The sequence below is a fragment of the Physeter macrocephalus genome, chromosome 11 (assembly GCF_002837175.3).
Source record: "Physeter macrocephalus isolate SW-GA chromosome 11, ASM283717v5, whole genome shotgun sequence".
NCBI classification, from domain to species: domain Eukaryota; kingdom Metazoa; phylum Chordata; class Mammalia; order Artiodactyla; family Physeteridae; genus Physeter; species Physeter macrocephalus.
Genome location: NC_041224.1, coordinates 67,371,528 through 67,384,895, shown reverse-complemented (window position 1 = coordinate 67,384,895; position 13,368 = coordinate 67,371,528). Strand labels below are relative to the sequence as shown.

Genomic DNA, 13,368 nt, shown 5'->3' with positions numbered 1-13,368 from the left:
GGGCTTCCCTGGTTGGCGCAGTGGTTGAGAGTCCGCCTGCGAGAGGCCTGCGTACCAGAAAAAAAAAAAAAAAAAAAAAAAAAAGGCATATTATATATCCTAGGGCAACCACTAAAATAAGTAAATAAAAAGGTAGAAAAAAGAATAAGCCAATAAAGGAAAAAAACAATAGAGAAGATTAAATGGAATCCCAAAGTAAAATTAATTCAAAGGAATGGTTAATAGAAAATGAACAGCAAAGATGGTAGATTTAAACCTAACCACATTAATATATACATTAAATGTAAATTATCTAAATACTCCAATGAAAAGACAGATTAAAAAAGCAAGACCAAATATATGCTATGAGAATCTCACACTAAAATAAGGAAATAGCTAAAAAATAAAAGGATAGAAGATATACCATGCAAACCAAAATCTTAAGAAATAGCCACATTTATATCAGAGAAGATAGAAGACAAGAGAAAAATAGTATCAGAGATGAGGAGGGATATTTCATAATGATCAAGGGATCACTTCATTTGGAAGATGGAATAATTCTAAATGTATATATATGTACACAATACCAGAACTACAAAATACATTAAACAAAAACTGACAGAACTGAGGGGAGAAACAAACAAGCACCCAAAACAGTTGGAGACATCAACACTCCTCCCTCAGTACCTGAAAAGAACAGGTACACTGAAAGTCCAGCAAAGATAAAGAAGACTAGAACAGCACTATCAACTGAATTGATGTTTATAGAACATTTCAACCAACAACAGCAAAATAAAAACTTTTATACTGCCCATGAAACACTTATCAAGATAGCCCATCTGCTGAACCAGGAATAAGTCTTAACAAATTTTTAAAAATTGAAACTACACATAGTATATTCCCTTAGCACAGTGGGATTAAATTAGAAATCAAAACCAAAATGATATGTGGAAAATTCCCAAACATTTAGAAATTTAACAACATCTTCTAAAATAACCTAAGTGCCAGAAATCACAAGGGAAATTAGAAAATACTTTGAAATGAATGAAAATGAAACCTATCAAACTTTCTGATGCAGCTAACAAGGTGCTTTGAGGAAATTTACAGTTTTCTATGCATATATTAGGCGGAAAAGACCTAAAATCATTATCTAAGCTACCATCATAAGAGGCTAGAAATTAAACCAAATAAGTAGATAGCTACAAATTAACAAAGAATAGAAACCAATGAAATAGATAACTGAAAAATAGAGAAATATCAATGAAACCAAAAACAGGTTCTTTGGGAAAAAAAAAAATTAGTGAAATTGACAGACCTCTAACTAGACTGAATGAGAAAAGACAGAAATCAGCAATATTAGGAACGAAAGGGGAAACGTTACTAAAGAGTCTACAAATATTAAAAGAACAAGAGACCATTTATGAATGATTTTTTTTTAAATTAAGTTATTTATTTATTTATTTTTGGCTGTGTTGGGTCTTCGTTGCGGTGCGCGGGCTTTCTCTAGCCGCGGCAAGTGGGGACTACTCTTCATTTGCAGTGCACGGGCTTCTCATTGCAGTGGCTTCTCTTGCTGTGGAGCATGGGCTCTAGGCACGCGGACTTCAGTAGTTGTGGCTTGCGAGCTCTAGAGCTCAGGCTCAGTAGTTGTGGTGCATGGGCTTAGCTGCTCCGTGGCATGTGGGATCTTCCCGGACCAGGGCTTGAACCCGTGTCCCCTGCATTGGCAGGTGGTTTCTTAACCACTGAACCACCAGGGAAGTCCCTATGAATGCTTTTATGTCAGTAACTTTGACAACTATGATGAAATGAACAAATTCCTTAAAAGACACAGATTACCATAATGACTCAGGAAATAATACATAACCCAAATAACACTATATCTATTAAAGAAATTGAATTTGTAATTTAAAATATTCCCACAAAGTAAACTCCAGTCCCCAATGCTTCATTGTAAATCCTATCTAACATATAAAGACAGAAGTAATACAAATCCTACATAAATTCTCCCAGAAAGTACAGGAGGACACATTTTTCAACTGATTTTATAGGGCCAGCATTAGATTGATTTCAAAACCAGAAAAAGACATTATGAGAAAACTACACACCAATATCTCTCATAAACATACTTGCAAAAATCTTTAACAAAATAGCAAAATCAAATTCAGCAATATATAAGAAGAAATACAAGGTTGATTTTACATCTTAAAAAATCAATGTTATTAACTATATTAACAGAATAAAGGTGAAAAACAATATAATCCTCTCAACAGAGAAAAAATATTTAATAAATTTCAACACACATTCATAATAGAAACTTCAGAAAACTCAGAATGGAAAAGAACTACCATTTGATAAAGGGCATCTGTAAAATACTGCCATAATAATAAATAATAAATGTTCTGTTCAACATTATACTGGAGATCATAGCTATACGGAGGCACAAGAAAGAAATGAAAAGCATAAAGATGGGAAAGGAAGGAGTTAAAATGTCTTTATTTACAGGAGACAAAATTATTTACACAGAAAATCCTAAGGCGTCTACAAACTATATAGTAATTTCAGCAAGACTGTAGAACTTGTGTTCAATATACATATATCCATTGTATTTCTATATCAACAAACAACTAGAAATTTTAAAACTTTTCAATGCCATTATAATAGCATTAAACAAAATTAAATACCTGAGTTTATCCCTAACAAAATATGTGTAAGACCTATAAAATGAAAGCTACAAAACAAAGCTAAGACAAATTACAGAAAACTGAAATAAATAAAAATATATAACATAGTAATGAATTGGAAGATTCAAAATTGTTAATATGGCAATTCTTCACAAATTCATCTACACGTTCAATTCAATCTAAATCAAAATCCCAGGTTTTTTTTTTTTTTTGGTAGAAATGTACAAGCTGATTCTAAAATGTATATGAATATCCAAATGAACAGAATAATTAAAATAATTTTGAAAATGAAGAACAAAGTAGGAATACTTACAATACCTGATTTCTAGAGTTAACATTAACTTACAGCAATCCATATAGTTTGGTAATAGCCTAATGATAACATAGAAAACTGGAACTGAACAGAAAATCCAAAAATAGACTATAAAATACTTGGTCAACTAATTTTTAAAAGTGCCATGGTAACTCAATGCAGAAAGAAAATATTTTCAACAAGGTTGCTGAAACAACTGGATATTCATAGGGAATAAAAATGAATTTTGCTTTTATATGACAGGATTTTGTATATGTAAAAATACTAAATGAAAATACATCATAAACCTAAGAGTAGAATGTAAAACTATTAAGCTTCAAGAAGAAAACAGGGAAAAGTTTTTATGACTTTAGGATAGGCAAAGATTCAAAAGCATGAACTATAAAATATATATATATATAGAAACAGTCACCTGATAAAAAATACTTTACCAAAATTAAAAACTTCTGCTGTTTTAAAAACATCATTATAGGGACTTCCCTGGTGGTCTAGTGGGTAAGACTCCACGCTCCCAATGCAGGGGGCCTGGGTTCAATCCTTGGTCAGGGAACTAGATCCTGCATGCATGCCACAACTAAGAGTCCACATGGCACAACTAAGAAACCCATATGCTGCAACTAAAGATCCTGCATGCCACAACTAAGACACAGCACAGCCAAAATAAATAAATAAAAATTTTTTTAAAGTCAACAAACAAAAATAATTGCATTTCAAAAAAAAATCATTATAAAAATTAAGTGGCCAATAATTACATTAAATGATTAAAACCACAAGATACCATTTCACACTCATTAAATGGCTAAATTTAGAAAGACTGACAATTCTAAATATTGGTGAGGACGTACAGCTGTGGTGTCTAAATACTGGTGAGGATGTAGAGCTGCATTGATTCACCTTCTAATACAGCAGCCACTAGCCACATGTAGCCATTTAAATTTAAATTGATAAACTGAATAAAATAAAAAATTCACTTCCTCAGATGTACTAGCCATATTTCACCTGCTCAACAGCCACATGTGGCTAGTGGTTACAGTATTGGACAGTGCTGATATAGAACATTTTCATTATTGCAGAAAGTTCTATAGGATAACATTAATTTAGAACATCTGAAATGTTCACACATTGCTGGTAGGTATGTAAAATTTCACCACCACTTTTAAAAAGTTTGACACCTTCTTTGAAAGTTGAACAAAACTTACCATATAACCCAACAATTCCACTTCTAGGTATTTACCCAGCAGGGTTGGTGTCATTAGAGTGGGGAGCTGGAACTTCCACCCCTGCCAAGAAGTACAGCCGTCTCCTCCCCAGATGCCAATGGAGGGTAAGTGGGACTTTGAACTTATACTTCTAGGTGGCAATAATGAGGCAGCACCCTTTCACCCTGGCAGGGAAGTATCAAAAGAGGCCTGCTAAATTGATATAAAATATAAAGTCTCATGACATAATACCCAAAATGTTCAGGTTTTAACTGAAAACCACTCATCATACCCAAAATCAGGAAAACCTCAACATGAATGAGAAAAGACAAACAATGGATGCCAATACCAAGATGACATAGATTTAAGAATTATCTCACAAGGATTTTAAAACAGCCATAATAAAATGCTTCAGTGAGAATTTTTAAGTGAGACAACACACTGGAAACATGAAAAATAGAAAGTCTAAGAAACAGAAGGTCTTAGCAAAGAAATAGAAGATACAAAGAATAAAATTACAGAACTGAAATTATAATAACTGAAATTAAAAAGCCAACGGATGGGCTAAACAGGAGAATGGAGGGGACAGAAGAAAGAATCAGTGAACTAAAAGATAAAACAATAGAAGTTACCTAATCTAAATAACAAAAGACATAGACTGAATACAAATGAACAGAGCTTCAGGGAGCTGTGAAATTATAACAAAAGATCCAACATTCATGTCATCAGAGTCTTGGAAGTAGAGGAGAAAAAGGGTAGGGCTGAAAAAATATTAGAAAAAATATGGTTGAAAAATGTTTCCCAAATTTGGCAAAAGACATAAACCTATAGATTCAAGAAGGTGAACAAATCTCAAACAGCATAAATCCAGAGAAATCCACACCAAGACGTACAACAGTCAAATTTCTGAAAACTAAAGACAATGAAAAAATATTAAAAGCAGCAAGAGAGAAATGATCCTTTACCTACAGGGGAAAACCAATTTGACTATCACTGGATTTCTCATAAAAAGCTATAGAGGCCAGAAGGAACTGGCACAATCTTTTTCAGGTGCTGAAAGAAAAAGAACTGTCAACCCAGAATTTTTCCTCCAGAAAAATATCCTTAAGGAATGAAGAGAAAATCAACATATTCTTAGATAAAGGAAAGCTAAGAGAATTTATTGCTAGTAGACTTGCCCTAAAAGAATGGATAAAGAAAGTTCTCTAAATAGAAAGGGAATGAAAAAAGATGGAATCTTGGAACATCAGGAAGAAGGCCAAAAAGAGTAAAAATATGGATACATACAGTAAGAGTTCTTCTCCTCTTATCTTCCAAATTATGTCTGACTGTTTAAGCAAAAATTATAACACTGTCTGATATGGTTCACAATGTATGTAAAGGAAATATTTAAAACAAGTACATATAAAATATAGGTATGCATGCATATAATATACACCTATAAATAATACATCTACACATAAAAATATTAATTAAATGAGGGAGGATAAAGGAACTAAAGGAAGGTAAGGGTTCTACACTTTGCTTGAAGTAGTAAAATGTAGCAGTGCCAGTGGTACTGTGGTACAGGAGACTGTGATCTGTTATAAATATACAATGTAATATCTAGAGCAATGATGAAAAAGTTATACAAAGAAATACATTTTAAAACACTATAGTAAATCAACACGGAATTCTAAAAAGTATTCAAGTAACCCACAGGAAAGCAGGAAAAGGAAAAGAGAAATGAAAAAGAGGAAACAAACAGAAAACAAAAAATTAAATGGCAGACTTATTATGTCCTAACATATCAATAATTACCTTTATTAGCAACAGACCCAAACTGGAAACAACTAAAATGTCCTACAATAGGCGAATTGTTAAACAAATTGTGGTACATCTATACCATGAAATATACTAAATCAGCAATAAAAAGGAATGAACACCCCACAACTTGGGTGGATCTCAAAGGCATTATGCTAAATGAAAATAGCCAATCTCAAAGTTTATATATATACTATATGATTCCATTTTTATGACATTCTTGAAATGACAAAATTATAGAGATGGATAATAGATTAGTGGTTTCCAGGGGTGAAGGGTGGTCGAGAGGAGTGTGTGTGTGTGTGTGTGTGTGTGTGTGTGTGTGTGTGTGTGACTATAAAGGGACAGAAGGAGGGAAATCTTTCTGGTGAGATTGCAGTCTTGGTTACATGAATGTACACATGTGATAAAATGCCCAATAACTATTATTCATTTTATATCAATATCAATTTCTTGATTTTGGTATTATTATTCTATAGTTATGTAAGATGCAACTAATAGGAGAAACTGGGTGAATGGTACAGGGGACATCTCTGTACGGTACTGTCTTTGCAACTTCCTGTGAATCTATAATTATTTCAAAGTATGAAATGAATTACCTTTGTGAATACTTTAGGAGCTCACTATTGGGGTCCCTATAATATGTATGAATAAAATTTTTTCCTTTTCTCTTTAAAAAAACGATCACAACAGCTTTATTCATAATAGCTAAGACCTGGAAACAACTCAAATGTTCATTAAAAGGTGAATGACTAAACAAATGGTTATGTAGTTGTACAATGGAATACTACTCATAAATTAAAAAAAGAATAAACCACTATACACACAACATGGATGAATCTCAAAAATATTAAGCTGAGAGAAAGAAGCCACACACAAAAGAGTTCACAGTGAACAGTTCCATTTATACAACATTCTGGAATAGGCAAAACTAAGGTGATCAGTAGTTGCTAGGGCTTAAGGTAGAGGTTTTGAACAAAAAGGGACAGTTTGAAGTTTTCTGGGATGATGGGTCTACCTGTATCCTGTTTGTAGCAGTAGTTTACATGGATCTGTACATGTGTTAAAGCTCAGAGAACTAATAAAAGAGTAAATTTTACTGTATGTAGAAATTTAAAACAACAATAATAAAAACCATCATTTCCCATCACAGCTTTTAAGTCCCATCTTCAATTATTTGATAGATAAGAGTAGAGTTGAACCTTGAACAACGTTAGTTTGAACGGCATGGGTCCACTTACATGCAGATATTTTTTAATGCTAAATTCAATACTCAGTATTTTTCAGTACTACATGGTCCATGGTTGGTTGAATGCATGGATGTGGAAGAAATGGAGATACAGAGGGCTGACTATAAATGACACCTGGATCAACCCCTCTGTTATTCAAGGGCGAGCTCTATTCTACTCCTACTACTGTCACTACCTAGTTGGTGCTGAGTAAGTAATTTACCCTCTAACCCTTGGATTCTCTTTGTAAAATGAAAGGAAATAATAAATGATCTGTAAAGCTTATTCCTATTCTAAAACCTATTCCTATTCCGTGCTTCTGTTAAATTTGTATTATCTCAGAATTAATAAGGAACACAAAATATCTATGCACTCAAGCTGATTCTATAATCTTGCTTCAGACAGTGCGGGCTGGCTTTCAATATTCTCTGCTATTGGTTTTCTGTGATCTTTTTATGGGCTCTTAATGTCTGACCTTAGTTACTAGCTTTGAGTAGATGACTCAGACTATATGGGCTATACAAGATTTCTATTCCCTTTATCACATAAGACCTTCTCTATATTTTGCTTTTAAAAAGTCTGTGAACCAGTATTCATGCTAGAAAAATGACACCTGTTATTTTTAATTTTATAAGACATGTGGTATTGGCATTACTGGAAAAGAGAAAGTAAGCCACTTTAAATGGTTTCACTCAATAGAATAAAGTACTTTTTTTTTTTAACCTGTATGGAAAATCTGCAGTTCCCCAAATCTCTTACAATCCTTCATATCTCCTGTAGAAGACCTGCAGACTAGCAACATCTCAGACTACCAAGTCTTGTATTGAAATGTTCTGTTCCTATATAAGAATGAGCAAAGCCAGCAAGGGAATTCATACAATTTTAATTTCAAATTCAGTGTTCATAGAAAACCCTGGTTGCAATCCCAAATGGCCTTTGGTTTAAATTTTTTTTTTTTTTGGAGATGGGGTTTCATAAAAGAAATAAGACTAGAGAAAAAATGAGTATCTATTTCAACAACACTCTCAATTACATCCAACAGAATAATTTTTGAATACTTATAAAAATCATCCAATCTTCTCACTTTGAGAAATAAGAAAAATAAAAGTGGCATATATATATGCCAACAAATATTCCATTAACTATATTTGCTTGATACTATTTTTCTCTGATAAATCCAAATAACCAGGCAACTACAGATGAACTGATAATACAAATGTAGGCCAACTGATTCTGTTACTCTCTTTATCACCTACATTTCTTTTTTAAAAAATATGAATCAATTCATTTAATTCTTTAAAATACATACTAAGATATAAAATAAGTCCTGAGCTACAAATAACTGTTAAATAGCAATACATTTGGAAAAGGAAAACTAATCAGTATTTCCTTATAGCTCCACTGTCATGTTAACCTTTAAGAAGGAAGCTGCAAATCTAAGTTTATTGCATTTCCTCAGTGTTGAGACCACACATGCAAACACACATACATACACACACACACACACAAACCAACATCTCTGTATTTCCCTCACTGCCATCCTTAGATTTACTGAAGATGACATTGAAAAGGATCTGAGAGTTCCTCAAATTTCCATACATCTATTAAGAACTTATCTCATTCTTAGAAAGTACCCTGGTACAGAAACTAAACCCCATACAAAAAAGCAAATCTATTGATATATTAATACTGAATCAATCTCCTGGCAGAACATTTTATTTAGTGCTACCAAATTTGTAAACAAGACTGAAAAAAAAAAGTGTTTCAACAATTTCTTTTTTTTTTTTTTTTTTTTTTTTGTGGTATGCGCGCCTTCCTCTGTTGTGGCCTCTCCCGTTGCGGAGCACAGGCTCCGGACGCGCAGGCTCAGCGGCCATGGCTCACGGGCCCAGCCGCTCCGCGGCATGTGGGATCCTCCCAGACCTGAGCGCGAACCCGGTTCCCCTGCATCGGCAGGCGGACGCGCAACCACTGCGCCACCAGGGAGGCCCTCAACAATTTCTTTATAGAAGTAGTTTTATAAAAAATTAAAAGGCTTAATGTATTAAACCCATGTCTTCTGAGCTACTGGTGTACTGAGGTAATGCTTTAAAATGAATGAGGCACCATCCTGGAAGCCTGGCTGTTTAACCCTAAAGCCAAACAAGGGAAACTCAAAAATCACAGAAAAAAAAAAAAAAAAAAAAAAAAGCCCAATCACTTTAAAAAATTCTAAGTCTTCAGCTCAATATCATAACTTTATTATGACCACTAAATCACAGCTGGCCAATGAGAAGCTAACTGTAGTCCTTAAAACTCACTGTAGTCTGGGTAAGCAAGACAGTCATATTATAATAGGTACAATTCAGTAAAAAAAACTGTTTATGTCAGGTGTTTAAAGTTTCCAAGGAGACTAGCTCTTGAGTTATCTCAAAACAAAAACTAAATATCAACTACTGTGAAGTGGCCTTTTCATTTTTTCCTTTAAAGAGCTTTAAAAGCAGTAGTTGAAAAAACCCTTGTGCATGTTTTGAGGCCAGATTCAAAACTGAGAACTAAAGACCAGTCTATTCAAGTTTTCCTCAAATGCCATTTCCCTGAATCCCATGGATCTGATGACATTAGAATGGGAGCTGGTTGCAAGGCGGGGCTCTGTAGGGAAGGGCATGTGGAAGAAACGTGAGCCAACAGGGCAAAAGAATCTTTAAAATTCTCTTAAGGAAGAAAGACTTTAGGAAAAACATTTTTCTTCTCTAATTTAAGTCAAATCTTACACTGTTGCTTTCAATTTTGTTGTGTACCTATTCCATCCTTTATTGTTTTATTTGATTAGAAACATATGGAAGATCCTCCTTCCATTTATTAGTTCTATAGAATATAGTTTATAAAAAACTTTAATATAGAATAAAAATAGAAATTTTATTAATGACCGAATTTTCATATCCATAGAGAAAGCACCATCACATCATGTAATCTAGAAAATCACCTCCTTTGAAAGGAAGGAAAATTGGGGGTCAAGACTGTAAAAGAATAACTGCTAACATCCATATTCTAGTTTTAAGATAATTTTCTTTCCAATGAAAAAAATACATATTATTTACAGAAAGCTACCAAGGTAAAGCAATTTGTTGTTCTGCACAGCAGGATCACTGGCATGGGGACTTAATGTTTCCACAGCTACAGAGTGGAAATAGGAAAGAAAATTGAGTTCACATCACTAAAGGCAATGAAATAATTAAATAATTTCATATAAAATTTAGCTTCCTACACGTATTTGTTTGTTTGTATTATATCCTTTTGAATTAACTGTCTTAAGTTCTCCTTAGCTCATCTACAATTTACAAGTACTTTATTACGAAGTATGGTTTCTCTATGAATTACCAATACTTTGTTGAGGATAAAACAATTCAAATAGTACACTACTGATAAACACAAAAATACTAAAAGTCAATTATACCTACTCCTAATCCAGGAATAAATGAAAACAAATATTAAATCAACTTGTAGACCCTAGTTTTTGCCCCCCTCTTTCCCTCTTTGTTTCTGCTATTTATACTGCTGTAGTCATTACTACTTTTATACTAGGGAATGTTTCTTTTTCCTGCTTGGATTTGTTTCATAAATCACCGAATTTTCACTTTCTCCCACAATAGGACTTCATCACAAAGATGTAATTAATCCCACTAAAGCAAGGAAACATGGCAAACTTTAGGTTAACAGTCAGTCATTTAGTTTAGGCTCAGCTATGTGACCCTAGGCCAATTCAATTGCTCATCTGTACAATGATGATGATGAAATTTAATCCACAAGATTGTGGTGAAGCTTGTATGAGATTAACGTATGTGAAAGAGCTTTGGATGTTTAAAGTGTCATACAAATGTCTGGGTCTCAGTTTCTTCATCTATCATAGGAGGATTCAGTTAGGTGATCTCTGAAGACTTCTCATCTTTATCTAAAAAGTCTTTGATATCTACGTATGAATCACATTAAAAAATCTACTTACTCTTGGGATAATTTCATAGTTGTAAGAGACTTAGGGAACAATTAACTCAACTTTCTCATCTCACAAAATGAGTCCAAAAGCAGGCTAAGAGACTGGAAGATCACATAAGTCAGTAGGAAAGTAGGGAGTAGGAAGGACTCAGACCTGACTCCCACCTCAACATCCTTTCTATCATGTGATTTTGTTCACTATTTTGTGAATTTAAACTCTCTCTTCACCACAGCTTAAACAATTATCTTTACAAACAGATTACAATGAAAAGCTTATTAAGAAAATGTGAGTATTACTCTGGTGAAGATGACTTAACTATTAATAGTCCAATTAAGAATGTTTACAAATGTCACTAATAGCAAAAGGAGCTTAGATCAAACTGTCCAGCTATTCAGTTGGTTTGTGTGACATTCAATTTTAAGTCAATAGGTATGATGTAAATCCTACCTAACCTTTCACAGTACAGAGTTTTAATTCTGCTTTTGTTACTTACTAGCTATGTGATTTTGGGCAATTTATTTCTCTGAGCTTCAGTCTCTTCTTGTTTCTTTAAAACAGGGATAATCCAAAGTATGTCACCTGGCTGTTGTGAATTAAATGATCTAGCTCATGTTAAGACCCTATGACAGTGTCTGGCACATACTAAGTGCTCTACAAATATTAGTTTCCTTCTCTAATCTTCTAAACTTTAGGAGAATAGAGACTGTTTCCTCTCCTTTTACTTTATCAGAAATATTTATTAAATTAAATATATGGGGTCCTGGTCCTCAACTTCAGTTATAAGCAATTGTACAACTAAACCTAAATAAAATGAGGAGCAGTGTGACAAAATGGAAGGCAAATGGGGTTTGGAGTCAACAAATCTGAGTTTGAATCCTTGTCTGACTATCTAATGGCTTTTTACCTTGAGCAATTTACCAGACCTCTCAAGCTTAGTATCTGAAAATGTGACTTTTATCTAGCTTCTTATGATTCTGTTGTTCACATTAACAGACATCACAAATACCTAGAAAGGGGCCTATCTTATTCATCTTTGTCTCTTCCATACTAAGGCAAAGTTCAAAATTATAAGTTCTGCTGTTGGAATAAGGCAGGAGATTGAAAAAAAAAAAAGAGATTCAAGATTAGAATAAATGTGCTACATTAAGAAAAGAAAAAGTACAAACCCAGTTTAACTGGCACCAACTCTAGGCATTATGTCATTGCTTCCTTTTCTTTCCTGAGGAATGGACCTCAAATATTCTTTTCCTACAGGAAGAGCAAAGTGGAGAATGTTTATTAGTGAAGGTCATCTGACTCACACTTTAAAACTGAGCATTTTAAAATTTACCATAACAAAGTGAGAGAGTAGCATGGACATATATATACTACCAAATGTAAAATAGATAGCTAGTGGGAAGCAGCCACATAGCACAGGGAGATCAGCTCGGTGCTTTGTGACCACCTAGAGGGGTGGGATAGGGAGGGTGGGAGGGAGACGCAAGAGGGAAGAGATATGGGGATATATGTATCTGTATAGCTGATTCACTTTGTTATAAAGCAGAAACTAACACACCATTGTAAAGCAATTATACTCCAATAAAGATGTTAAAAAATAAAATAAAATTTACCATAAGACAGTACTTACCGTAAGCCAATACTCATTCTATTTAATGGACTTGTTTTTAAGAGGTAAAATAACTAAGAGGTGTTTTACTTTAGAAAATACTACAGGTCTAAATAGCCAAAAAGTAACCTTACCTCAAAAATTACTTTCAATGAATAACAATGCTTTGTTAAAGATGACTTAAACTACTCAGAAAAGGATTGCACAAAGCACTGTAGTTCATTACAGTATGCAAAAATACTTCTAGAGCTATACTTAATCTTTTGAGTGAAGGGTGAGTGGTGAGGTATACACAACTATGAGAATCTGATGAAAGCTATGAATTGATGCCCAGAAAAATGCACATACATGCATCAAATTTTGCATATAATTTTAGTTGAGTCATGAAACAGTCATTATCCTATAGATCTCTAAAACCTGTTAGCAGACGCTAAGCAACCTCTGTTTTTTTTTTTTTTTTTTTTTTTTTTTTTTGTTTTTTGCCGTAGGCGGACCTCTCACTGTCGTGGCCTCTCCCGTTGCGGAGCACAGGATCCGGACGCGCAGGCTCAGCGGCCATGGCTCACGGGCCCAGCCGCTCCA

The 13,368-nt window shown here is 33.8% G+C and overlaps 1 protein-coding gene across 13 annotated transcripts in view; it reads right to left on the bottom strand.

Moving 5' to 3' along the window:
- Positions 1 to 13,368, bottom strand: part of PEAK1 (pseudopodium enriched atypical kinase 1) — a 320,328-nt gene that overhangs the window by 170,553 nt on the left and 136,407 nt on the right. For 10 of the 13 annotated variants that reach the window (XM_024128687.3, XM_055088128.1, XM_055088127.1 and 7 more), the window contains one exon: positions 12,347 to 12,428. The exons of 2 other annotated variants lie outside the window; for them this stretch is intronic. The gene's annotated coding sequence lies outside the window, so the exon portion shown is untranslated. Of the gene's footprint in view, positions 1 to 4,175; positions 4,361 to 12,346; positions 12,429 to 13,368 lie in introns of all 13 variants that reach the window. One more of the 13 variants, XM_055088131.1, reaches the window with a different exon arrangement.